The sequence below is a fragment of the Sabethes cyaneus genome, chromosome 2 (genome assembly GCF_943734655.1).
Source record: "Sabethes cyaneus chromosome 2, idSabCyanKW18_F2, whole genome shotgun sequence".
Taxonomy (NCBI): domain Eukaryota; kingdom Metazoa; phylum Arthropoda; class Insecta; order Diptera; family Culicidae; genus Sabethes; species Sabethes cyaneus.
The window spans coordinates 93,997,307-94,024,691 of NC_071354.1; positions in this window are offsets into that span (position 1 = coordinate 93,997,307).

Consider the following 27,385-nt stretch of genomic DNA (forward strand, 5'->3'; position numbering starts at 1 on the left):
GGTCATCTACTCCGAAATATACGTCAAGGCGAACGGATCCTTTTTCTATCGTCAGTTTGTTTGGTTTAATTTCCTCACTTTTTCATCATGTCACTAGATGAAATGCGTTTCATACGTTCTTTCTAAGAAATAATAAACTTAAAATCACTAAAATCTATCAGTAAATAATTACGAATAAATTGGATTGAATGTTTTTCGCTCACCCAAAATAGTTTAACAATCAGGAACAATTTACGTCAGATTAGTATACTGTCAGAAAATCTGTTCATTGTATTTTCTGCCCATCATGATTTATACGTAATACTCGTATTTATTCCGTATGATTCGCATTGGGCAGGTTACATCAACTGTAAATATACTACCACTCCATTTTGAATCTCCCTCACACCTGCGAGCGTTATTGTTTAGCGACCAATCACTGTCCGCCGACCTAGGACCAAGCCAAAAAACGATCCTTAAGCCTTCACCCACAATCGGGTCAAATCGGAACACTGCAATGATTGCGTTTCGAACAATTTTAAACTTAATCCTCCTATTCACAGCTAAACCGAATCATTATCCCCACTTACGCTATAGAATTCCCTCCACCCTTCCCTACCACCAGCATCAGCAGCAGCAACAACAACGGCTTTGCCTGGCCCAGGTCCAACGTCGGCGTCCGCGGGAATAATGGAAACAGATTAGAAAACGATGATATTAGCGGTAATTTACGAGTTCGATTAGGTCCGTAATTGATGGTCTAATTGAGAAGTTAAGAGGCCCTGCTTAGACAACGCTGCGGTTCAGTTCCGCTTCGCTCAGATTCCTTGCTCCACTACCACCTCCTGCTGAACGTACCTAGTCCGGGCAGCAGCAATGCTGCCAATAATGGCTTTTCAGCTCCCCGATATCCATTGCCGTGGCAAACCTTTGATAGCGAGCAGCGAAAAAATCCTTGACAGTATATCAGCACCAGCTGTATATTGCTACCACCAAAAATGGAATCGAAAGGAACTAACAAAGCGTTGGGAAACGTGATCGAAAATAAAAGGGAAAAAATATACTTGCGCATCGCAGGATTTGCAATCTTAATGCGGACAATTCCACGCTGCCACAACCAGGCGGGGAGAGAGTAGATAGCACGATTTCAACTCCTCCTGTCGACGACACTGTCGATTTGAGCCACTATTCAGACTGACTTTTCAAGCTTACAGAAGAGAACTCATCAGCGCTTCGAAGAAGCTAAGTGTAAGACCTTATTAAGAAATATGTAATCTTTTTTCAATTTCCAAATTCGCCACACTTATTATATTGAGATGTAATCCAATTTGATTCAGACTGCTGCCCGTCGTCGCGTTGTTGCTACAGCTTCTGGCTTAGTCTGCTTGCCTGCCTGCCAGCAGTCAGTCGTTGATTTCCATCTTAGACGATTGCTTTGTGTCTTGTTGAACGGAACGCATTGCAGAGCGTCGCGTTCTAGGGCCGGCCGAGATCACCTACGAGAACGCCGCCGCGTTTTCCACTCAGAACTGACGGAAGGTGAGGAATTATTACTGCGATTTTCGTCGCTTGAGCACCCGTGAATGACAAGCAAGCAAGCAAGCGAGTGAGATGAGCGAGATGCGAGATTCCCTTCATCGCAGGTGATAATTATATTTAAGTAGATGGTGATGATGATGATGATGATGATGCTGCTGATGCTGCTGATGACGAGGAGGTTGAGCAATCCGTAATCGAATAGCAAACGGTCATTTGATGGGTTCGAAAGTGGACAATAGGCTGCTCATATAATGGGTTTGTTGACCCGCAAATAATTGAGCTGTCATTTTTTTACGATAATTTACACTCGGCGTATAAAGGTGATCATTTTTTCGTTAAAATCAAAAAGAAGGAGATTTTACTATATAGGATTTGTTTTTACATCAAAAATGCTATCGAATATTTTGCGAACGTAGAATCATATTATCCAGCTTACAACTTCTTCTTTCTTGATTCAATGTGTTTCAATAATTGTTTCCTGATCGCCCAAAAAGTGCTAATTCAACATACACGGTCTTAAATTGTATTTTATTTTGGAGAAATCTTAATCGCTTTAATTAGGTTTTACTACGTTTATTTATTTACTGACTTTTTTTTATTGGGGCTTTCAACCAGGGGTTGGCAGGTTTTACGTATTTAGGGGTGAATTGGTCAAAACGAATTATTCTTGCATTTCACACAGCATGGAATGGATGGGACTTGAATCTTCTGAGGTTTTGACAACATTTGGAAGTTATTCGAGTTTATTTCACGAACGGCAAATAAGTTTTTATACTGGTTAATTAGCTTTTGTAGTGATTTTTGGGTTTGATTAGCTTATGCCATGACTGTCACCAATCGATTCCTTGCATTTTTTACATGAGAATGGATAAGATTCCAAACTAGTGTGCATTTCCCTGAAAATTAGCAGGCCATCGAAAGATTGCAATTAATTCACTTATTAGCCTGAATTACGAAGCTGTGTACCGCTTCTTTTCATCCAAGCTGCGGATAAGCGGATCCCGGCGGATCGAACCAAGCTATAATCGGAACCAATTAAAACCGATTCGAACCTTATCTTCCACTCTTGCCCCTGCACGCCTGGTCCCATTCTGTTTGGATGCTATCAACATTCATTGTTGCATTACTTCTTTCTACTGCCGCCTCCGTTGATTTTTGAATTTTAATTTTGAAAATTTGAAAATAACGTGGGACATTTAATTAGACTTCATATCGGAGCTAAAGCAGGAGTTAAGTTAAACTTTGATTTGTGTTTAAAATGGAACATTGAATTAGAATTAAAATTAAACTTTAAATCGGGTGCAAAATTGGAATTAAATTAGGCTTGAAGTTGGGCGAAGTTGGAAGTAAAGGATTTAAACATCTTTCTAAGACTTGACCCTTCTTTACCGACAGACTTCGCAGCCGGCTGTTAGAGTATACAGGACAATTACGGGGTTAGTGCAACAATCCTACTGACTCTATCTAGCCTAGCCAAGATTCGAACATATGACGACTGGCTTTTTAGACCAGCATCATACCTCGAATTGGACTTGAAATTATGATTGAATTTGGATCTCAAATCGGAGTTAGAAAGGGACATTAAATGGGTTTTTCATTTGAGTAAAATATAAAATTTGACAATGGGACACTGGACTTGAAATTGAATTTGATATTTGACTTAAAATTAGGCTTCGAATTCGAAACGAAATTTGATTTAAAATAGAATTGAGTTAATGTTGAAATTTAACTTAAATTTAGATCAATGCATATATGGTTGAAATGGCTGGGTAATGCGTAACATCGGTACCTCGCGTACCTACAGTTATAAAACAGACCCCGCAGTGGTCATTAGCCTCTTATCCAGCAACTCCTCTCCCTACCTCCTCGTGGTACCAGCCGGAACACGTGCAACCTTGGTGGAGATCGGGTAACCAACCCCGGTGGAAGCTAAGGCCGTATACCGACAGGTAAGGAGGCACTCATGCATCTGCTGAGTGTGTTGGCAAAAGAAACAGCCTTGCTAGCCGTGAGCGTCTGACTCCAGGTTAGGGGCGGCTCGTGGTATGCGGCTGTATCCCAGGTTAGGGGCGGCCCAGGTTAGTCGCTAGGAGAAATTCAGGAAAGGAACTACAACCGGATAATCGGCATGGACCCAGGCAAAAGAAAAAGGACAACGATTATTGGAAACTTGGTACTTGGAATGTTAGGACTCTACTTGAACCGGCACGCGCGGGTATTCTGGCAAGAGAGCTGCAGAAGATGAAGGTCGAGGTTGCAGCCATCCAGGAAGTGCGGTGGCCGAAGACGGGAGAACGCGAATTCCTCGCAGTAGATCCTATTGCGGGCACGACATTCAAGTATCACATCTACTACAGTGGCGGCGATAAAGCAGAGCATGGAGTCAGATTCGTATTACATGAAAAAAAAAATGAAGCGTGTCATTAAGTGGAGGCCCATCAATGACCGTCTATGCGTGTTGAGAATTAAGGGCAAATTCTTTAACTACAGTCTGATAAATGTGTACGCACCGTCGAACGACAATCCCGTTGACGTACAAGAAGCGTTCTATGATCTTCTCGACAGAACATATGGAGAGTTCCCAAAACATAGCATAAAGATAGTCATCGGGGATGCAAATGCACAGGTCGGACGTGAAGAGTTCTTTCGCCCCGTTATTGGTAGAGAAAGCCTCCATCCAACCACAAACGACAATGGCCTGAGGCTTATCAACTTCGCTGCAGCCAGAGGAATGGTTATCTGTAGTACCCATTTTGCACGATGGAATATTCGGAAGCACACCTGGAAACACCTTAATGGAGAGGCCTGCTCTCAGATCGACCACGTTCTGGTTGATGGCCGGCACTTTTCTGATGTCGCAGACGTGCGATCCTTCCGGGGACCAAACGTTGACACGGACCACTATCTCGTAGTAAGCAAGATCCGCGCCCGGTTGTCCAACGTATTCAAATCGAAGCCAACGAGGAAGATACGACTGAACATTCGGCGGTTATCAGTGGAGGGAGTTGCTGCAGAGTACTCTCGGAAGACTGATGAGCGGATCGGTGAACCTCTCGGAGAGGACCCCGTTATGTGTACGGGAAATTTAACACCCATAAGTGTTCGGATGGGTACCCGGGTACCAACCGAAATGAAATGCTTTTAATTTTATCAATTCTTGACCGATTTTGGATCTTGAACCGTCAAAAGATTGGAAAATTTGTCTATTTTTAGAGCATGTGACTAACCAAGCCTGGGACCACGTCTGGTTCCCATAAATCCGGATCTCCGGGACCATGTTCCGGATCCAAAACAAATGTGTACAATTGTCAATAAAACCACACAATATTGGTATCAAAATTCATGAAATCACTCCAGAAGTTTATGTTTGTCCATTTTGAGTCCATTTAACGAGTTGTCTTCGGAATGGCCATTCCGGAGCAGGTTCCTGTGGAGCCTTATGAGACCAGTAACATGTTTGGATAGAAACCCTAGCAATATGTATATCAAAATTCGTGAAATCACTCCAGGAGTTGAGGTTTATCCATTTTGAGTTCATTTGATAAGCTGTCCCCGGAATGGCCATTCCGCAGCAGGTTCCTGTGGGGCTCTATGAGACCAGTAACATGTTTGGATAGAAACCCTAGCAATATGTATATCAAAATTCGTGAAATCACTCGAGGAATTGAAATTTACCCTTTTTGAGTTCAGTTGATGACATGTCCTCGGAATGGCCATTCCGCAACAGGTTCCTGTGGAGCCTTATGAGACCAGTAACATGTTTGGATAGAAACCCCAGCGATATGTATGTCAAACTTCATGAAATCACTTCAGAAGTTGATTTTTATTCACTTTGAGTCCATTTGATGAGTTGTCCTCAGAATGGCCACTACGGGGACAACTTGTCAGATGGACTCAAAATGGACAAAAATGAACTCCTGGCGTGATTTCATGAATTTTGACATACATATTGCTAGGGTTTCTATCCAAACATGCTAGTGGCCTCATAGGACCCCACGGGAATCTGCTCTGGAATGGCCATTCTGGAGACAACTCATCAAATGGACTCAAAGTGGATAAAAATCAACTCCTGGAGTGATTTCATTTAGTTTGACATACATATTGCTGGGGTTTCTATCCAAACATGTTAATGGTCTCATAGGGCTCCACAGGAACCTGCTCCGGAGTGGCCATTCCGGGGACAGCTTATCAAATGAACTTAAAATGGATAAAACTCAACTCCTGGAGTGATTTCGTGAATTTTGATATACATATTGCTAGGGTTTTCTATCCAAATATGTTAGCGGTCCCGTAAGGCCCCACAGGAATTTGCACCGGAGTGGCCATTCCGAAGACTATGAGTTGAATGGACTCAAAATGGATAAAAATCAACTCCTGGAGTGATTTCATGAATTTTGATACCAATATTGTGTGGTTTTATTGACAATTGTACACATTTGTTTTGGATCCGGAACATGGTCCCGGAGATCCGGATTTACGGGAACCAGACGTGGTTCCAGGCTTGGTTAGTCTCATGCTCTAAAAATAGACAAATTTTCCAATCTTTTGACGGTTCAAGATCCAAAATCGGTCAAGAATTGATAAAGTTAGAAGCATTTCATTTCGGTGGGTACCCGGGTACCCATCCGAACACTTACGGGGTAAAAAAATTCGAAGGCCCCCCCTTCGACCCCCCCTGCTGCTACAGGCAATCTGTTGATGACAAATGGTTTATTCCCACTAGTTAGGAGCATTCTACGAGTTTTAGCTGGCTGAGTTGTCGTAAACCTTGTTTTTCGAGGCTGTAAAGTCTCAAAAGGTACCCGGGTACCCAGCCGAACACATAACGGTTAACGAACAGTGGAGACACATCCACGACGCGATCAGTACTACAGTGCGGGAAGTGTTGGGTACTACTGCTGCAACCACTTCCAGTGACTGGTTTGACGCAGAGTACCAGCGAGTAACTGATGAGAAAAGTCGAGCCAGAAGTCACATTTTGGCTGCAACTGTGAGTGCCAGAGCAGAGAGAGATACCGAGATGCTAGAGCTGCCGAAAAGACTTCAGCGTCGAAAGAAACGTCAGCACTGGGATCGCGTTCTTGCGGAGGCGGAGAATTGCTTCGAAAGGCATGATACAAGAAGTTTCTTTAATACGATCAACGGAATCAGGAACCGGACCGTGTCAACCCCTGTTATGTGCAACGACAAGAAGGGGAACCTGATTACCAAAAGATCGGAGGTGGCTAGGCGTTTGAAACAATATTTCGATGCATTGTTGAATGGTGAACAAGATGGAACGGTCAACAGTAACAGGATAACGATTGAGGATGATGGACAAGCTGTGGATCCACCAACTTTGGACGAGGTTAGGAAAGCAGCGAGAGAGCTGAAAAACGGCAAAGCAGCTGGAAAGGACGGCATCCCCGCCGAACTTTTGAAAGTCGGGAGCGAACGGCTGTATTGTGCAATCCATCAGGTTATACTAAAGGTATGGACTGAGGAGGAATTACCTACGGACTGGTTAGAAGGTCTCATATACCCAATTTACAAAAAGGTGCATCGACTCGAATGAAGCAATTATCGAGGGATTACTCTCCTCAATTCTGCATACAAAATTCTCTCCCGCATCCTGTTTCCAAGACTGAGGTCGTTACACGAAACCTTTGTTGGCGAATTCCAGTGCGGTTTTCGAGAGGGACGCTCCACGACGGACCAAATGTTCACCTTGCGATAAATCCTCGATAAATTCCAGGAATTCAACTTGCAGACTCATCATCTGTTTATAGACTTCAAGGCGGCGTACGATTCAGGTAAACGAAACGAGCTGTGGCAGATTATGCTTGCACATGGTTTTCCAACTGATTAGGCTGATACGTGCTACCCTTGATGGTTCAAAATCAAGAGTCAGGATAGTGGGTGAGACTTCGGACTCGTTTGTGACGTTAGATGGTTTGAAGCAAGGTGACGAACTATCGAACTTGCTGTTCAACATTGCATTGGAAGGTACTATTCGAAGGGCCGGCGTGCAGAGAAGCGGTACCATCATCACGAAATTTCATATGCTCCTAGGGTTCGCGGACGCCATCGATATGATCGGTGTTAACCGTAGAGCTATGGAAGAAGCGTTCACGCTTCTTAAGGAGGAAGCTGCGAGGACAGGGCCCATAATAAATTCTACCAAAACAAAGTATATGGTGGCTGGTAGGCTTGGTACGTTAGTGACATGTGACAACGATTTGAGCCGTGAAGTAAAAAGGCGAATAGCGGCTGCCAACAGGGCCTTCTACGGATTACGTAGCCAGCTGGGGTCCCGTAGCCTACAACTCCGTACAAAACTCGCGCTCTATAAGACGCTAATTCTCCCGGTGGTAATCTACGGCCACGAAGCGTGGACGTTGAAAGAGAGTGACCGACGAGCTCTTGGCGTTTTCGAGCGTAAGATCCTGCGATCAATTCTTGGCGGCATATTAGACGAAGGAGTGTGGCGCAGGCGCATGAATCATGAAATATACCAAGTGTACAAAGTTGCAGATATTGTGAAGCGACTAAAATACGGCAGGCTACAGTGGGCTGGCCACGTAGCAAGGATGCCGGATGAGAGACCAGCGAAAACAATATTTAGCAGAGAACCCGACAGAGGCCGACGACTTCGAGGCAGACCCCGTACCCGTTGGGTGAGCGCTGTTGACGAGGATGCTAGAACAGCGGGTGTTAGGGGCGAGTGGCAGCCCAAGACCGAGTAATGTGGAGACAGCTCCTGAATTCGGCATTGATTCGATAAGCGGATTGTCGCTGAAAAAGAAAGTAAAAGTAAGTAAAGTAAGCATATATGGTTGAAATAAAAATTGGACTTGAAATTGTTCTTGTGGTTTGATAAATTTGGAATTGAATTTAGGATGTACTGAAATCGCTTTTTTACGCACACGAATTTTTTACACGAATTCCGGAATTCTTGCTGTATTAAAGTAGTAGAAAGTAGTACAATGTGGCAAGTTGCGGTGGGCTGGGCACGTGTCCAGAATGCCCGACGAAAGTGTAGCCAAAACTATTTCTGGCAGAGAACCAGGAAGAGCCCTTAGACTTCAGGTCAGACGCCGTACCCGATAGATGAGCGCTGTTGAGGACGCTGCACATTAAGCAACGGCAACCCAGGACCGACAGTACTGGAGGACCATAATTTGTTCGGCCCAGGATGGACTACTAGCATAATTGTTATAAAGCAGTTATGGCAACTGATTTAGAACCAATTTCAGTCCTAAATAGGCACTAAAAGTGCCAAAAGTGTGCTGTTTGGAACGGGCCGTCACCACTTAAGTAAGTAAAGTAAGTAAGCTCTACGTGCAGTTTTGGCATTCATGTGGTTTCACGAGATCAATGGAATTTACGCTGTTGTTATATGCGGTTTTAATTTACGGGACGTTTTCTTTGCGTAAAAACACCCCTCCGATACTCTGTCAAATCTCGACGTACAGGGTCAGTACGCCCTCTACGGATGCCGGTGGTAGCTTTTAAGTTGTATATGTGCCATCACTCTAGCATCACTACCATACTGACATCATTGTATGACATCGTGCATCAACATCATACGCATACAGTGGACCCCCGTTCGTTTGAACGATTCCTCATGCAAACTAACGGGGTTACTTTTTAATTTGAACAACTGGTAACCCGAAATATGCTGAAAGCTGTGTGAACTGGCCGCCCTGCTCTTTGTTATTGTTTTGGTGGTTTGTTTTAGTTGGCAGTTGCAAGTGCGAATGCATTTTCCGATCGTTAGGCAAACGAAATGTGAAACCGATTAAACACGCTAGCTCAGTACAAACAAATCGTGTTTATGTGCGTTGTCTGCATAAACAAATGATGTCATGTTGAGAATGACATTTGAACCATTTTTAATTTGCACGTCGTGCAAACCAACGGGGTTCAAATTAAAAAGTGTTCAGATTAAAAATGGTCAAACGAATGGGGGTCCACGGTACATTCTTTCAGATGGTTGCGATCACTAACGCTTATAAGCAGTAGTAACTCCCTTGGGATAAAAGATGGCGTTAGGAGTATCATCCTTTGCTGTGTATATGCGAACCTCCTTCTATGCCCAGTCTTGAGTTCTGGAGTCTTCGGTAAAAAGCAACTAAAGAATAATTTGAACTTGAAGTTTTACATCCAACTGAACTTGAAACTGAACTCAAACCTGAACTTGAAATTGAAAATGGACTTAAATTAGACTTGAAATTAAAGTTAGAACTGGACTTCAGGCTGAATCCATTTTGACGTAAATAATTTATTTATCGCAAAAATACCGGGCTACTCCGGACTCACGATTACACCTTCAGGAATAATTTTGTTTTACATTTAATGTTTTAGAGAAGGTGGGCCAGTGCAAAGCAGTCATTATACGCTGAAAGTAACTTTCACCAAACGTTTGCGAAATTCTCAACAGTCAAGGACCGATGTGCCGTGATTCCATGCGAATTACTTCATTCACTTGACATGTTTGGCAACCGCATAATTCTGCAATCACGTGATGGCCATGGTGCTACTTTTGTATACGTATAGGAGGCGTACGTACCTACATTCCGCCCCACTGCGCAATCCTGCGGTGCATCTGAATGGTGGTCGATAATAATTGAGCCAATTTACTTTGACACACGCGGTCAGCACAAATGGTTACCGGAGCAGAACCTGGCGGACAGCTTGACCCAATGCGGTATGGTGCGGCACCGGCAATTGACTATCAGCAAGGTTGAAACCATTCTGCAGCCACAGTTTTTTTTCAGGGTGGATTTTTTTCGGTCATCTCATGGCCCGGCGAGCTCTCTGTTTGATGCAATTTATTGAATGAGTTTGCGGTTGGCGATTTATATCGCTGTAGCTTGCCTTGAGATAAAACAAGTGAAAAAGTGTTTGAAATCGGAACGACAGAGATTGATGTTAAAACAAGAGTATGAATACAAAATGTTTTTGATCTTAACAAAAGTCATGTTAATGTAAATAACCTCTCAAATTGTTCCTATTTGTATAAAAATAAGTGAACATAATCATTTTACGCGTAGGTGATACTTAAATGTGGTCAAAAAAAGTACGAAGTTAAAAATTTAAACTACACTACAATTTAAAAGTTAAAAAAATTTTAAACTAAACTACAATTTAAAAGTTAAAAAAAAAACAACTAAATAAAATCATGATTTTTTTCAGAGCAAGGTCGCCCGCCTGACGCGAAAGTGCTATAACAAAATTAAGCCGTCTTGCCGAAAATAACAAAACAGAGCTTTCTTTATTTCCCCGCGCTATCATCAAAGAAAACTTTGATATACCTACAAGATTTCACAACGTCGTCGGGCCCAGAAAGATCAAGCAAGATACGTTTTACCTCAAGATTACGGTCCGCTCATTTTCCGAGAAGTCGCTCGATATCAGTAGTCACAGTTAGAGCGAAAGCCATTGACATTCCTGAGAAGCAACCTGCCCAATCGAGCTACCCATTAAGGATTTGCTGTGTCAAACTAGACCATTAGAACCGTCGTCGTCGGTCGTCAGTCGTCGCTCGAACGCAGTGGGAGGGCCGAGTTTTATGCAGCTACGTACTACACTCCCACCTACATATCCTACTCGTGCTACCGATGCTCCTGGATGTCGTAAACAAATCAAACGGTTGAGAAGTTTTACGATGCTGGAATACAATTTTTATTTCATCTTTTGATCTTATCCTACTGAAAATTGTTTTCTGTGTTTTTTTTACCTTTTCTTTTCGATACCTTTCTCCCGAATCACGTTGTAACCTTACCTTTTTGCGTTACCTGCAGCCAGCGACGGCTATGGTTCCTGTGGCTAAGAAAGGACAAACCGTGCCATAAATACAAATTAAGTTGTAAAATCGTCCCAAAAGGAGTTTTGTTTTTAGAAACTGTTTTGAATATTTGATAAACAGTAACCGTCGGGTTTATTGGATCTAGAAATGTCCTAACCTAGCATAGAACGAGATTCAATCGGCAGCAGCGGGTATGGTCATAAAGCTTTACGACACCGGTCAGTGGATGGTACAGCAGCTTGCAACTAGAAAAGAAAGGTAAAAGACACCAGGAAAATTAATTTGATTCGATACTTATTATTTATGACATATTCCAGCGTGCTAGGATTTTGGTACTATGCCCTTCAAGGAAAATGATTGGCTGAGACTCATGTGCCTCCCGCGGTGAGTAATTGCTTAGAAGCTGTAGTGCAATAGAAAAACAACTCCTGTGGACAAACAAACACGTGCTGTATAGTGTGAAGGTCCTACGGTGGAAAATCTGTCGTAAGACTGCAGTCTAGGCATAAAATTACGATAAACGAGCACTTCCAATTGATTCAAAACTTACCTAACATCTGCTTTGAAAGCCTAAACGCATTAAATTGGCAAACAAGAAAAGCTTGAGGGAAAAAACACTACAGCATATGGCAGCCGATTATAATTTGTTTAACAACGACGAGCCCGATTTGAGCAGCAATCGTGAATATTTTTATAACTACCAACTGGCTGGCCATTTATCGGAAAGCGCGAGGGCCACGAGGGCAGGCCATGCGAGCTCTCCCCGAAAACCTTAAATTGTCGATATCTCAAGCTTCAAACTTCGAGGCATATTATAGGTACATTGCCATGAATAGAAGCAGCAGGTCGCGAGCAAACGAGTATGCATCGCGCCGCCGCTGTCCTTTGCAGCTTGCAGGTACACATCTTGAGGTCGCAAATTAAATTCACACGCTACCGTCGTACGTCAGCTGTTGTGAATAGTAATTGTCAAGTATATAAAAGACTGGATTCCATACGAGTGGAGCATAAAATACTCTTGGTATTTGATTGTTTTTTGCATATGCTAAGATAATTTGTTTATACCGGAATTGGTACTGCTGCAGTCCTTACTTTGATTAAATTATTTTTATTATGACTATGTTAAATGTTTCTAAAGAAGATTGCCGCTTTTTCGACCAGTCATGTCTTACTTCAAAATGCTTGTATTAAAAATGATAACACTTGTTCGTTACCTCTTAAATGTTAAGCGTTGAACCGAATGTGTAACTGAATAGTTTTTAAAAGGTTTGTGAAATACATTTATTACAAGTAGGGAGAAGTCCTCTATGGCCGGACACTAGGATTTCTCAAAAACAAAGATTAACCGTTATGTGTGCGACGGGGTACCCGGGTACCTTTTCAGTTTTAAAATAGTTATAACTCATTCAATTTAAAACATACGTCATTGAAATTTTGCGACATCGTAAACCTCGTTGATCTTAAATAATTGAGGTTTTTTGGTGCATATCCATAAAGGGGTTTAGCAATGAGAGTCACTTGAATTTTTTTATTACGTAGGAGGGCGACAAGGGTACCCGGGTACCCATGATTTTCTATCTTCATAACTTTAGTTATGTTGAACTGATTTGGATGAAACCGGTGGCATTTGATTCGTACATTTATCTAGTTTTGATCAGATAAAGCGTTTGGCCATCAAATGACAAGTAGTTCCCGGGAATCGGTAATTCCGGAGCAACATCCGGTAAAACGTGGGAAGCCGCATGTTTTGAAAGAATATCAGCTTTCAGTAAACCTATTAGCTTTGAACTTGACACTGTGGACCCTTTTTTCATCTAATTATATAAATTGGTGACTTTAGATCGCATTGGCCACTCCAGAATTTGGTTCCTGTAGGGATACAGATGGCGAGTTGGGTGCCTAATACAATATTAGAATTGGTTTAGCGGATCTTTTAGATGTTTTGAACTGAAATGGTCAGTTTAGTACTGATTGATAATTTCGGAACTGGTTCCAAATGTAAAACGGATGCTTCTACGTTTTGAACGGTTCTGATAATGCTAAGCATTATTTTGAATCCTGCGGTATCATCTGTGACCCCGTAGAAACCATTTTCGAAATAACCAATCAAAATACATCGAAATGTAAAAAATATCACCTACCGAACTATTTCCAAGAACTTTGATACCCATATTGCTAGGTTTTACCTCCAATCCTGGACTGGCCACCCATGACCCCACAGGAACCTACTCCGGAATGGCCAACCTGATTCATCTCATTATATGAAATAGTACATTGTATGAATTTTTAGAGTTTTTATATCCGCATGACTGATTTTCCTGCAATACAATCATTTCTCTTCCTCACAGCGGACACTCTGTCGGAATTCCGGATTTTCGGGCCCCGTATGTGTTTTAGTGGCCAAATGGCCAAATGATTCAAAACTAGATAAATAAACGAATCAAATGACACCTGTTTCGTCGAAATCGGTTTAAAATTGTTGATGTTATAACAATATCAATTTTGGGTACCCGGGTACCCTTGTCGCCCTGCTAAAGGTGTTTTTTTTGTCGCACACATAACGGTTAATAAAAATATTCGGAAAGCATGGAACAATAGAAAAATTGCAAGATTGCATGGAATCCCAATCATGATGTCTTTATTTTAAAAGGTAAATAAAAATGAGAACAGTCGAACGGTTGCAACCATTAAAACAAAGAGAATCGAGTAAATTTCATAAAAGTGCAGTTGCAAATGTTTTTAATAAATAAAAGATGCTATATTTCTGAACGTTCGTTGGCTTGATAAAGTTGTTTTACGAAGCAGTTTAAATTTGACATGAAAATACATGATTTTAAAGAAAAAACTTAATTTTTTGAAACCGGTTTTGGCCGGACACCAACCTGTCCTCTACAGTAAAGTAATCAGTGAAATATACTTACTTCATCTAGAATTGCTATATGTATCTTTGATTCCTATGTAAAATAAAACTAGTTAAGCAATGCAAAAGGTAGAAAACATTGGAAAAAAAATCGCAGCCAAGTATCAGTTTGATGTCAATTTATCGATATACCTTGTAAATGGTGTTGCCGCGTACATTTTTGCATGCATTCTCAACAAAAATTCATGTGAATTTATTCAACTTTTATACAGCAAACCTGTAAGGACTGGACTCACAAGTATTGTGCTGGAGTTTTAAATTATTATAGAATCTTTTTCTTCTGTGTAAATTTTGTTGTATTGTATTTTTTTTGTTTATAATATAGTTTCTCTACATTAAAGTGAAAATAGAAGTAATTAAGCCGGTATTTTTGAGTTTTATTTTAAAAGCCTAAAGTGTCCGAGCATAGAGAACTTCCCCGTAGTACTTTTACAGTTTACATACTATATATGCAAGTGGGTGGGCTCTGTCGCTGAAACTGCTTTGGCAACTCAATGGTCGGGGGTTCGCATCTTAGTAGAATCAGCCCATTCGATTTCAATAGTGACTTTAGCAGGGATAGTTATACAGTTGGATTTCAAATTTGGCATGGTTCGATTTGGGCATGGTTCGATTTATGCATGTCTCGATTTTGGCAACAAAAGTATTCGTTTTTGGCAACACAAGATATTTCACTTCCAAAAATATGCTTAAATATCAATCAGTTTCCACATACATGCTTGAAATATCGAAAAAATGATGCCCTGAGTATGTTTATGCAAAAAAGTTATGTAGTTTCGAACAATAATATTTTGATTGCCGTAGAATTACGTTTTACCACAGGGTGTCAATAACTTATTTGCACCAGACGGATAGCTCTTGTGGAATTTTAAAGCTTAAATGGTTGCAATCGTTTATTAATGATATATAGTCACCTTCTAAAACATTTACATTAATTTTTTTCATATCGAAAAAGGGTCTCGATTTTGGCAACATAGGCGACACGCATTTGTTGCCAAATTCGAAATCCTACTGTAGTAAAGTAAAGCAAGCTTAATGGTGTTATCATTCGCGGTTACCAGCGTTCCCAAATACACGAGTTCATCTACCGCTCCTAGTTTGCACGTTTTCTTAGACCCTCTTCCTTTCATGTATTTGGTCTTCGACGCAAATATTTTTAGCCCAATCCTGCTAAACTTCGTTTTCAGACTGCCGTAGAAAGCATCCGCCGTCACAAAGTTCCTAGCTATGATATCAAAGTCATCTGCAAAACCTAAGAGTTGGCTACCTTTGCTGAAAATCGTGCGTCTCATTCCGATGTTCGCTCGTCAGTTCACTCCCTCATGAGCGACATTGAAGAGCATATTGGGTAAGAAGTCACTCCCATAAAGCCCTACGAAACCATGTGCTATCGGTGACAGCCGTCGTAACAGGATCTGGGCAAGCACCTTGTAGGTGACGATTACCGGCGTTGTTTCGCAATATTTGCAGGAGTCAAGCACTCTTTTTTAAGATGGAACCAGGGATGGAAAATCAGCGATTTTGATCAAATCGGTGCGTTATCGCCAAACGCACAGATCACGATGCGTACAGTACATGACAAACAGTGAATCATTAGCATTGATCACAAGGCTTTGTTCTCTAAACAGTCTCAGCAGTCGATCACAGTGTTACATCTTACTTAGCTGCGAGAAAAAAAGGTTACTCATGTTGTTTGTATTGAAATTCGTAAATCGTCTGTATCTGTTATATTTCTCAACGCAATCATGCAATGAACATGATTTGACATGAGGTTTATCATAATCTGTACAGATCTCGACAAAATATTTGTCGCTTACAAGTAGTGATGCCAATGAATCCGAATCTGATCACTCTTATGATCTTGATCTCTAGAAGCGATTTTTTTCCATCCCTGCATGGAACAAACCACTCCTTCTATGCATTCCTCCGGTAGTTTCTTCTTTATCCAAATCTTGGCAACGACCCAGTGTAGAGCCAATGCCAGCGTTTCTCGGACATATTTATAAAGCTCTGCCGGTAGGCAGTGTTGATCGTCAGCAAGTCGATTTCTCGTTTCACTTGTTGGAGATCAGGTATTGGAACATTACCATCTTTAATGGGCACTCTGATGTTAACTTCCTCCTTCTGCAACTTCGTTATTAAGGTGTTCATTAGAGAACTGCTTCCACCTGTCGACCACATCACTCGTTTGTGATTAGATTCCTTCTTCGTCTCTATACATTTCAGGTTTTGGTGTGTAGCCACTATGAGTTTGGTTCACCTTCTCGTAGAACTTACGCGTTTCTTCAGCTCGAAATAGTTTTTCTGATTCTTTACGTGAGAAACAGTTGCTTTGGATCACCAGGCCTTGGGAAGCAGTAAAGTTTATACATTGTTGGCCGTTATCGTTCGTATCTTTGTGCAGGTTATGGGATCTTATCACTAGTGTATATATTTCTTTCCTGGTGTCCTGGGTGTTTTTATCCCCGATGACGATCTTGACGTCTTGCGGTGAGCAGTTTTCGTATGTTGCCTCCAGCCTTGCGTTGGATACTTTCTTCTCGTCATTGGGACTAATGTTTCAGCTCACCGCAGTTGATCGATTTTTGCGCACCATTTTTTAAAAACGATTCAGTTGTGCACTATGGTCAAAAGGTTTAGGTGTGTACATTATTTTGTCACCAAACCAATGCAATTGGAGCTATTTAAATTTGAACTTCCTTCCGTTGGCAATCAACGTTTAGACAAGAAAACGTAACCGTAGTGAGTAGAAGTCAAAAATATATTTTTATGTTCAATGTGTTAAAGTTATATCCTGTTATTATAATAAACAAACTATTGCAGTTACCTTTGAAAAAGGCCAAAACCAAAGGCCGAAACGTCAGGCAGTATAAAAAAGCCGTTTTCAATATAAAACTGACTGGAAAGCCGAAAATCCGCAATACAATATATGTACTTCAGTCGATCTTAACAGCATAAACGCAATGGCGAACATACAAGTTATAATTGAAGGAACGACCGAACGGAAGTAATGAAACAAAGGTGTTGATAGTATTTCAGAGTGATATAAGACGTGGAGGAGAAAGTACGGAAAATTAGCTGGGAGAACCGCGGATTGAGCCTTTAATGGGAGCCAGTTATAACCGGATTCGAACTTAATTTTTCCCACAAGTTCTGTGGGTCGCAGATACTAGTGAACCTTTAAACCACAGTCAACAGGCTAAACAGGAAACTCTACAACCCCCTTATTATTATTATTATCCGAAACTCACCGACTCACTGTCAGAAAAACAGCACTGGCGAGTTGAATCTCTTTAACGCACAAACTGTGTCTCTTCCCTTGTCTAGTGTAGCCAACCACTGAATGAGAAGTTTAATCAAAGTCGTTTTACTAACGGAACGACGAAACTATTCAGGCACTTGCTACTATCAAGATCAACACCTAACGACACATTTACTTTCTTCTATTGTTCCCTCTATCTATTATAAAGGCTGCCGTTATAAAAAATTGATATAATAATGGGAATACTGTTCAAAGAGGTGAATGCATTTAACATTTATAAGTTTTAAATTTTATGCATATAAGTACGCAAAGTAAGAGCATTTCCTAACTCTGCATCGTCTTATCTTATCTTACTAATAAAGGATTCCTAGAAATATTTTCCAACTCTCCATCGTCTTGATATAAACTTATTCTAACACAGTTTGGGTGCTGTTTAAAATAGTCATGTCGTTTGTTGATTTTACCGGTCCTAAAACAACTATACAGTAACACATGGTGTTAAATAAAGCACGAGCGTTTGGGTCTTTGAAAATGAACTTTAATGTGTTTAATATGTTGACGTAAGAAGCGACTTCATGTACTATAACTTTCCGTGGCAGGGAATTGATGAGTCGAATATCTACGCGACGATTAAGCAATAATTCCTTCGGTGCTGGCATTGGTTCTACGATTTTATTAAAGAATTTAGTTTGCTCTGAGAAAGTCCTCATGTCATTAAATAAACCAAAAACTTTGAAACGATTTCGTAATTCGATTACTTGGTATACGATAAATCTTGAAATTTCAGAAATTTTACTGTTTGCTGAACAATTGATTCGTATAGTTCGATGAATCTGAGGCAATCCAATATCTGATGCCATACGGCAAAGTTTAACCCGGTTAGTTACAGCGTATTTAAACGTCTGTAAGTGAAATTATGTACATTATACTTACAAAAAATAATTACTCTTATATCAGGTTTTTTTTAATTCTTCCAATACGTTTTCCAATACTAAACTGAAACTTGTGTTCAATAAAACTCGGCGTGACTTGAACTAGAAGAAACTTACCCACAGTACGCATATGGCGAGAAAATGACGTTCAAAGCTAAATTTGAAGGCCAGCAGAATTTCGGGAAGAAACTGCGAATTTCGGTAAATGTTGATTCTTACAAATCATTTTGATTAAGCGTGTAGGGCGCTATATCTCTGCATATTAGCGTTGGTAAGAGGAAATGCTTATCAACTTAGGGACTATATTGGCTCGTTTCATTATTCCTGATTTTTGTTTTCATGTATAATAAGTTCAAGTTGTCACGTAGTTTTCGAACCGTAAATCTCTCATGTGCATAGTATTTTTCGATATAAATTAAATTATGGTTGTATATGAGCACCAATGGCATTATACTAAATTTTTTAAAAAGGTGTTTTTTATATCTTAATTTTCGTAATTACTAGCTTTACAAGAAAATTTTCGAATATCCAGGGTAGTCTCATATAACTGGTGCTTACATACTTACATTATCCATCTAACTCCCCCCATCTACTAACAACAATTCCTTTCCCGAAATACTTGTGAAAATGCAGACGATTCCCTGCTCTTTAGTAGCAACAAGTATTGGACTAACATTCCTCCCCATTCCACCAGAACCAGCATTCGGACGCGGTCGGCGTCGGTATTGATCAGCATGCAGGGACCTGATAAGGTTGCACAATGAGGAATAACGTGCTGTCTCAAGCATGCTTTTCCAGCCATCATTTTGCAATTTTCATCGGTCCTGGTCAATAACGGAGTAGCAGCACACGGGCGGTATCCTATGCTTATGCTTATGCTTATTCTTACAAATGATTTTGATTAATGATTAATTGGACGAACTGGAAAATTTCGGTCTAGAACAAAAATATATTGGGTTGTGCAATGGTATGGTCTAAAATAACAGGCGGCGGTAGTTTAGTCAGAAAAACATTTGAGTATCAAGCGAAAGGGCGTAGGTGCAAGTCCCACCTACCATTGCACAACCCAATATATTTTTGGCCTGTACCGAAATTTTCCAGTTCATCCAATTAATTATTTTTCGCATCAGACACTTTCTTCCTTCCACATACCATATTATTCCATACCATTTTATTGATTTATAATAAGGCCATTGCAAACATTTTTTAAAGTTTTTGTCGCTTTGAAATTGGCTTGAAAAATCGAGGGTCAAACAAATAATTTGTAGGTTATAAGTTAATTTTTTTTTATAAAATCAATTGTCTGTGGGCTCTACAGCCTAATGAACCCAATGAAGTGTACGAGCGGAGTTACCGCTTCTAGCACGAAACAGAAATGAAAATTCAAACAATGGAATTTGCGAAAATCGGCAAAAAGTTTTGCTATCGTTTTTGTCATTGTTTTTGTAGGTTTTGGCATGAAAAATAATAAAGTGTATATGAATAGCAAGAATAGATCTGGTTTTCACGTTTTTTTTTGTGTGTGGATATTATCACTACGACTAGCATTTTGATCTATTGGGCTCTTATCCGGGTGTTGTTCCGCACTTCGTTGTTATTGCAGTATCGCTATAGAGTGAGCGAACTGCTTATTATCCGTGCTTAAAGTGTCGGTGTGTTTTCATCCCGTTTTCCCTCTACGCTTTTTACTACTTTTCAACCAATCTAGCGCTAGAGCCAGAAAGTGCGGAGACTAGTTATAATTTGTTATTGGACAAGAACCTTCATTCGCACCTCGAGCAAGTATTATTCTTATAACCAGTCCCGGCTAAAGGCTTCATGGTCGGTAAAGCAGAGTTCAGCACGGAGTGAGGGTGTGTATGTGTATATGTATGTGTTCCTTACTACTTATGCATTACCAATCTCGTTCCTAGAACCAGGAAGCGGAACAAGCTATAATTTGCCCTTGAACAAGAGGCTTCATTCGCACCTCAAGCAAGTACCACTTTTATAACTTGCCCTGGCAAGAGACTTTTATTGTTAGTAAATGCAGAATGCAGCAGGAAGAATGTGGAGGGGCCTGAGAATATACCCATGCTAAAGTCACTTAACATCGAACGGCCTGATTCTACTAAGATTCGAACCCACGACCACTCGCTTGTCAAGGTAGACTCGATAACCTTGCGGCTACAGGGCCCCCAGGTTTTCACGTTTAAATTTTAAGTAAAAATGCTTAAAACGCATATTTTTTTGCTCGGTTAAAAAAATCTCTGTCTTTTTTCACCCCCCCTTCCTTTGCCCAACACCGGAAGGACAAAAACTTTATAAAATATTTGTAATGGCTTAAAATAGAAATAAAATCTGAGTAATCGGAACCTTTTCGGCAGTTTGAAATGTATGAACTATCGTGTTGCCAAAAAACGATCCCTTATCTCTATAACTCAAAATGCCAGTAGGATTGGTTCAATCTATTGATTACAAAAGAAATATATTCTCATGAGTCTCCCAATCATCTCAGGTTTGTTCACGGTACGTGTTTATTTCTAGCAGTTTTTGTTCTGGTTTTTACCGAAGACTCCAGAACTCAAGACTGGGCATAGAAGGAGGTTCGCATATACACAGCAAAGGATGATACTACTAACGCCACCTCTTGTCTCAAGAGAGTTATTGCTGCCTATAAGTATTAGTGATCGCAACCATCTGAAAGAATGTATGCGTGTGGTGTTGATGTACGATGTCATACAATGATGCCAGTATGGCTATGATGCTGTGCTATGATGCTAGAGTGATGGCACATATACAACTTAAAAGTTACCAGCGTCATCCGTAGAGGCCTTACTGACTCTATCCGTCAAGATTTGACAGAATGCCAGAGGGGTGTTTTTACCCTAGTTTTCTCGATATGAAGAAATATAAACGTCGGTTAACCTACTTAAAAACTACTACCTACTAGCGGCTGATGTCAAAGTAGGGTACGAAATGGTTAAAGTTGCATTGTAAGCCGGTTATAGTACTGACGGTACTGTAATTAGTTTTCCGGCGCGATATATACAGAAGAGATTTTTTCCGTGTTACGCGAGGCCAAGCTAAGCTAGGATCCAATCCGAGACGTCGATACATCTGATATAAAGACAGCTCTGAATACGTCCCGACGAATTTGCAGGGTGTCCAGGTGGATTAATCTAAGTAATAACTCTACAGCGCTGTTCGTAGTTTGATAGCCCAAGGAGGTCGTTCCATGATAACCTTCGGAGGGTAAAACTAATAAATCTCCGCTGCAAAACCTCGATTCTGTAGACCCCGTTTTGGTAATATGGGCTCTATTCGGGTGCGCAGTATTCGAGATTGGAACGAACCAACGCACAGAAGAGCGATTTTAGGCAATAAATATTATGAAAGTTTTTGGCGATACGCATAATGAATCCGAAGTTTCTACCCGCCTCGTGAACAGCGAACGAAAGGTACCCTAAGATTGACGGAATATACACAGCGTAGAAGTACCCTTGATAGTCGATATTCTTGAAAACGTAAGAACGTCACTCCTACATTTATCGTGATTTAGTATCAAACGGTTATTATTGCACCATCCAGCGAATATCAATAGCTTCTCCTAAAGTGCGAGAGAGCCTGAAGAACCATTCACTTTTGAGAACAGTTTTAAGCCGTCGGCGAACGCAAGCCGAGGACCTTTGAGCACTAAAATAAATAAGAAAAACCAACGGTCCCAGATGGCTGCCTTGTGGAATTCCAGAAAAAGCAGTACAATCTGGCGAATGGTACCCGTCGATAAATATATTAACGAGATGATTCGACAGATATGATTTAAGCCAGCGGAGAAGAGGCACTCCAATACCGAGTTAGTCCAGTTTGGCGATAACGAAGAGGTCCGTGTAGAAGACGTCTGTCTGAGAACAATTGTCAAAGTAATCCACTACGTAGGAAGCAAGTGGTAGTAGATCGGTAGATTGGCATGAATCTATGTTGCTGAAGGAGCAGATTATGTACACTCAAGTCTTTTTTTACACGGAGGATACGTGTCGTGTAAAAAACCCGTTTAAAAGAACAGCGTTAATTAAAAAAATGTTGTTAAAAAACCTCGGTAATTCGAAAAATGATGTGGAAAAAACGTGTTAATTCAAAAATCATAATAATAATCCGTGTAAAAAGAGACTTGAGTGTACTGGGAACATGTAAGCGGCTTTCCAAGTAGCAGGAAGTATATCTAAGCCAGTGATGGCCAAACTGCGGCCCTTCAAGATGTTTTGTGCGGCCCGCGGACTGATTTGAGAGATGGTGGACTTATGAGTTACTTTTTTATGACACAGGGGTTACTCGAAGCAGCCGTAATGCCTTGTGCATTTTGTAGTTCCGAATGCTTTCCGGTTTAAATGTTGAGGTAATTCCCAGAAAATGGTTTTTATTGCCGCATATTTTGTATTTTTTCATGCGCAGGGCGACGGAGCCTTTCTCCGAAAACCCGCGCTGAGAATCGTGGCTAACAGGCTGTCAGACGAACAACGTCACGCGCGGTAACTTGTAAGTCGCAAGGGTCTACATAGTGCCGTCGTCCTGCCAGTAAAAATAAGTTAGATTAAAACTTCTCGGTCGGTGGTTTCTACAGTAGACAGAGGAAGAGGCACAATTTGTGTCTAAAAATAACCTGACCAGATACGTCGCTACCTTAATCAGGCGGTTGTGCCGTCTCCTTTTGTCCAGCACCTCTGTGGTTCAAAGGTACATGGGTACCAGCGAGCCACTTGCCCTGGCGTGTGTTGTGGGTTCGAATCCGGTTATAATCTCAGATTATAGCTTGGTTCAACCCATGCACCTTCCAGCATTGCACAAAAGGTAGGAGTTACAACGATTACTTGCTAAGCGTAGCTACAAACAACCCCCCCCCCACGCCACACCTTGCCGCTCTTTCCCCTCCATTCCAAAAAAAAATCATTACTTTCCCCTACCTCTATCAATTGTAGAACCACCGTTTCAAAAAGTATTAATGTCCAGAGGAATTTGCGGCCCGTGACATTCATGGAGCGATCTCGTTTCGTCCGCACCATGCCTAAGCCTGGGCACCACTGATCTAAGCTAATCGATGTGCTAAATAGACATTGGATTGGAGAAACCAAGGCATAGATATAGTTCTTTGAAAATATTGATGGTATGCCGTCTGGTCCAGTGGACGCCTACTTAAGCGAACTGCTTGATCATGCTATGGTCAATACCTGACTATTCATTAGTGAGAGAATCACCGAAATTGGGAACACCGTCTAGTGCCAAAGACACTGGAAAATTTCCACGAAAACAGTTTGCAAACCACAGTCAAATTTGTAGCAGTACCATCTTCAAGGAACATGGCTGCTGGAATCCCGTCGCCTTTCCGTTAGTTTACTTACTTACTTACGTGTCCATGTCCGCCGGTCCGGCAGAACAAAGGGATGAAATCAGAGATCTCCACTGCTGACGGTTATCCGCCATGGCTTTTACCTGTCGCCAGAACAGGTTCTCGTCTACAGCCCGGATGTCGTTGGCTAAGCTCCGTCGCCATGAGCCTCTGGGTCTGCCTCTTGTACGCTGTCCTTGTGGATTCCAGTCGAGTGCTTCTCCGCAAACCTCGTTAGCTCCTTTCCTCAAGGTGTGTCCGATCCACTTCCACCTACGTTCACGAATTTCTGTGGCTATCGGCCGTTGATGACTCCGACGATGGAGTTCCTCATTGGATATCCAAGTATCAGGCCATCACTCACGAATGGCACCGGTTAATGAATACCTGCAGTTTTTGCGTTGTCTCCGCTGAGACGCACCACGTTTCGCAGGCATACAGCAGTACGGATTTAACGTTTGAATTCAAGATTCGGGTTTTCGAACGTAGAGTGATCTGGTTTGAGCGCCTAATGTTTCGCAAACCTGCAAAGGCACCCCTGGCCTTCCTGATCCGTGTGGCTATATCAGTCTTGGACCACCATCGGGCGTTGTTTGGCTACCAAGATATTGAAAGGCGTCTACCTGCTAAACTTGTTGTCCCGCTACTGTGAAGTTGGTGGAATTGTCAGTGTTCACTACCATAGACTTAGTTTTCGCTACATTGACTGTGAGACCTGCTGCCTGGGAGCTCTCGGAGAGGTCATCTAACTTGCTCTGCATATCGTTTCGGCGTTGTGCGAGCAAGACAATGTCGTCGGCTAGGTCGAGGTCATTTAGCTGCTCCATCGTTAGAGGATTCCAAGGCAATCCTCGATTTGGTCTACTGTCAATTGCTCCAACTAATATCTCATCCATAACGATGAGAAACAGAAGCGGTGATAAAATGCAGCCCTGTCTCACGCCAGCAGTAACCCTTATGGGGTCGGACAAGACGCCGTCGTGCAAAACCTTGCAAGAGAACGCCTCGTACTGAGCCTCGATGAGATGGACTAGCTTATCCGGAACTCCTCTACGCCTAAGTGCGCCCCAGATGTTTTCGTGGTTGAGTCGGTCGAAGCCTTTTCGAAGTCAATGAACACCAGCAGAAGAGAGTCCTGGAATTCGTTGATCTGCTCTAATATAATGCGGAGCGTTGTGATATGGTCTGCACATGATCGGCCAGCACGGAATTCTGCTTGCTGCCGCCAGAAGGTAGCGTCGATCTTCTCCTGGATCCGGTTGAGGATTACCTTACAGAGTACCTTGAGAGTAATATAGAGCAACGTGAGGCCACGCCAGTTACCGCATTCCGTTAGGTCTCCTTTCTTAGGGACTTTGACCAATATGCCCTGCATCCAGTCCACCGGAAAAGTTGCGGTTTCCCATATATTGCTGAAAAGCTGATGCATCATCTGGGCTGACAAAGAAGGGTCAGCTTTGAGCATTTCGGCTGAAATACGATCTATCCCTGGCGCTCTATTAGATTTCATACTCTTGATGGCTGCTACAATTTCATCCAGCGATGGCGCCTCCGAGTTCACGCGATTAATTCGACGAACTGTAGGCGTCATACGCTGCTGGTTTTGTTAGTCTCTGACATTTGAAACTCGGAAAAGTTGTTCAAAATGTTCAGTCCATCGCTTAAGCTGTTCTGTTCGGTCAGTCAATAGCTGACCAGCTCTGTCCTTTAGCGGCATCTTTATATTCATCCTGGCACCACTAAGGCGGCGAGAAATATCGTACAACAAACGGATATCACCATTGGCGGCGGCGGTTTCTCCTTGTTCGGCTAGGGAGTTAGTCCAGGCTCTCTTGTCCCGCCTACAAGCATGTTTAACAGCCCTCTCCAATTCAGCGTATCGTTGACGGGCAGCTGTCTTAGCCGATCTGGTCCGCGCTCGTTCAATACCGGCTTTCACCTCTCTCCTCTCGTCGATCTTCCTCCAAGTTTCATGTGAAATCCACTCCCTCCGCCCGCTGCGCGCTTTGCCGAGGGTTTCATCACTGGTCGTGATGAAGGCGTTCTTGATGCCGGTCCATTGCTCTTCGACGGTTCCACCAGGTGGCAACTCCGAGGCTCGAGATTCAAGTTGTTCGACAAAGGCCCTTTTCACCTCAGGATTCTCCAATCGGCGGACGTCGTAGCGGCACCCAACTTTCTCCTCCCGTCGTTGGACACGTGCGACGCGCAGACGTATCTCAGCGATAACAAGATGATGGTCGGATGCAATGTCAGCGCTGCGTTTGTTGCGTACATCAAGAAGGCTCCTTCTCCATTTCCGACTGATGCAGATGTGGTCGATTTGGTTTTCTGTTCGGCCGTCGCGGGAAACCCATGTGACTTTATGTACTGGTCTATGGGGGAAGAGCGATCCACCAATGACCATGTCGTTATTACCACAGAATTCTGTAAACAGCTCCCCGTTTTCGCTCATTTCTCCTAGGCCATGGCGTCCCATGACGCGTTCAAGGTCCGCGTTGTTTGAGCCAATCTTTGCGTTGAAGTCACCCAGGTGAATTTGGATGTCCCCCTTCGGGATTTTCTCAACTACGCTGTACAGCTGGCTGTAAAAGCTCTCTTTCTCCTGCAGGTCGACAGCATCTGTTGGCGCATAGCACTGGATTGCCGTAAGGTTCCTAACTCGTGTTTTGAATTCGGCAACGATTATTTGCTCATTTATCGGTTCCCACTTCATCAGGGCCGCATGTGCCCTTGGACTCAGTAGGAATCCAACTCCCCTTTCTCGAGTAGCATTTTCACCTCGTATGCCAGAGTAGAGCAAGACTTGCCCGGATGATGTCCTGTGTTCGCCAGTACCCGGCCAGCGGACCTCACTCAGCCCCAGGATTTCAAGCTTCAGGCGGCTAGCTTCCCTTGCGAGTTGAGCCAGCTTGCCCTGCTGGGCAAGGGTCAGTATATTCCATGTTCCGATTCGTGTCCGTGTTTTCATGCTAAAGGTCGTTGCCAATAATCCAGACAGTTTTCTTCTTTCATTTTCGGTAACTTTTTTATGTTCTGGTACAGTAGGCTGTTAACCTAAGGTCATTATCCCGCTGATGGGGCTGCCATCTTAATGTGGGCGGGAGCCACTGTGTCCCCTTTCCTGTTAGCATACGACAACCGAAGTTGCGTACCCCAGCCGGCACCTCGTGGAGGTAGGAATAGGAGTTAATGAACAGAGGTTATGGAATGCACATGTTCACCCTTTGTCAGCCTTTCCGTTAGGAACTAACAAATTTTCAAAACGACTTGGAGCTGCGTTTCAGTCTACGGTCCGCGGGTTCGAACTGTTTTTTTAAAGTGTAATGCAGGATACTGAGCATATTCATTCATATTCATTCAAAGCATTTTTGTGCCATTTAATAATATACGAGGAAACTTCTGTAGCAACAAACTTAACAAGCACAATATAAAACAATCTGCCGTGAATAAATTTCTTAGTAAACTTCAATTAGCAAACGAAATTTTGCTCTTTTTATCTCCTTCATTAAAATTAATTTAAACTTCAACCCTCACGAAATTGTCCTTAAAAGTCATCTGGTTACATAACAAGAGACCGAACGCAGATTTTTCCTAAAAG